We start from the raw sequence: 2,138 nt of genomic DNA, 5'->3' as shown, positions 1-2,138 counted from the left end.
AGCAAAGTATTCTCTTAGCCACCTATTTTATCTTTGCTCAAAGGCAATAAATAACATCTTAATATGAGGATTAAATGAGGTCATACAAGTGTGAAAGAAAGTGTGATTTTAAAAATCTCTTTTCCAATACTTCCACATGAAAGGGCCTCAACAAAGGAAAATTATCCATTTATTTAGGGAAGGATGTTGATGGGCCATCTACTTCTGAGAAACAAAGCCCCATATGCATCTGCATGGGAGCGGTTGAGATAAAGTGGGTAGTAAAGGTAACTGGAGTAATGAAGTATTGGGACTTTTAAATTTTCTCCTTGAGGCCAAAGAATGGGAGTTTGGACCCTGGAACTAGAGGGAAAAGAGCTGGGGGAACAAGCCCAGTTTGCTGTTTTGCAACAGGCGTATTGGATGATAAAGTGAAGATTGCTTTTCCTGAGGCGCTCTGGTTTTTGTTTCCCTTTCCCGTGTCTTGGGGAAGCTTTACACCTTCCTTGGGCTTGTGTTAGCACTGCCTTGGGGAATCAGGGGAAGTCGTGTTGACAGCTCGCTGGGGTAGCCCACAGGACTGTGATAGGGGATCAAGTACTGAGTCTAGATTACGGAGCAGGAGCAAGTGGTGAGAGGAACCTCCAGGAAAACGCAACTTCCTCTTGAGCGCTCCTCAGAAATATTTAGGAGGAAGGGGACTCTCCTAGTTATTAATTTATTTGCACTTCATTGTCTCTGTATTCCTTTGAGCTCTGAAAGCTGGAGGACTTAGGGACAAGTAAAATACACTTTCCACTGAGCACCTTCTGCTGCCACCACCTTAGAACAAGCTGCCAACACTGCTAGCCTGATGACCACATTGCTTCTTAACTAGTTTCTCCGCCTCTGCATTTGTCCCTGCCAATCCATTCTTAACAATTGCCAGAAGAACATATTTTAAGCATAAAATGGATCAGTCACCACCCTTCTCAAATCTCTTCGTTGACTTCCCATTTCACCTTGAATAAAATTCCAGCTCCTTATCCCGACCTATCTGCCCTGCTTCCGTGAGCGACCTCACATGGTACCTACCCCAAAGCCCCCTCACTGACAGTGCTCCAGGACCCTCAAGGTCTGTCCATACCCTTTCCCCTCCTGAAGTCCTCCTCCTCCTGTTCTTTATATGTCTGGCTCATTCCTCCTGTTCTTTACATGTCTCAGGACCAATGCCACCTTCTTGGTGGACCTTCCCTGGCCACTCTAGTTATATAGGTTCCACCCTCTGGCCCTTATTATTAATTGCAACACCCTGGCTGTTTCTTTATCGCGCTTATCTAGTCTTGTGATTATTCATCTTTTTGCTGTCTTATTTAATATCTGTCTCCATGTGGACAAAGGCCTTAATTATTTCACAAACCCCATACATCTAGCACCTGCTTTAGGGCCCGAACCCTAGTAGGCCCTCAAATAAATATTTGAAGGGTTAAATTTTTAATGAGGTATGTTACTTTTTCTTTTGTACTAGGTCTTCAAAATCCGTTTTGTATATTACAGTTACAGAACATCTCAATTTAAACTAGACCCATTTCAAGTGCCGCATGTGGCTAGTGGCGCCTGTACTGGACAGTGTAGATCTGGAGCATATTAGTGCTCAATATATGTTAGTTGTTACATAATAAAAATCATGCAAAGCTTCAGAGGAAGAAAGGCTTATTTTGAGAGCTGTGGGGAAGAGCCATAATCTCTGGCCAAGTCCATGGGATGAGTCTTCATTCACCTGCTAGGATTTGGTACAGCAGCAACACCTCAAGTGTCCTGGATGGAGAAGTAAGGCCATCGGACCGGGGGTGAGGTGGACATCTGTGCAAAAACCCTTGCCTTCCAGATACCCATAGAGAAAGTAGAGTGTGGAGGACATCCAAAGATCACCAGGCTTGTTGCATGAGTGGGAAGAGACAGGCCGGGAAGGCCTCTGCCAGCAGAGTGTCCCAGAATGGAATCAATCTAGACACCATCAGCATTCTTACAGAAACATACTGTTACTGGGGTTTGTTGGTGGCACAGTATGCAATGTGGATTTTTTTCTTTCTTTCTATAAAACTTCCTTCAGCTAATTTGTGGCCAGCATGCTTCCAGTTGGGAGGCTGGAACAAGTCAACTAGGCTGTCTAGCAGAGT

This window comes from Pteropus alecto, unplaced genomic scaffold (assembly GCF_000325575.1).
Source record: "Pteropus alecto unplaced genomic scaffold, ASM32557v1 scaffold3, whole genome shotgun sequence".
Classification (NCBI taxonomy): domain Eukaryota; kingdom Metazoa; phylum Chordata; class Mammalia; order Chiroptera; family Pteropodidae; genus Pteropus; species Pteropus alecto.
The sequence above is the reverse complement of the archived record's forward strand: the minus strand, read 5'-3'. Positions refer to the sequence as shown.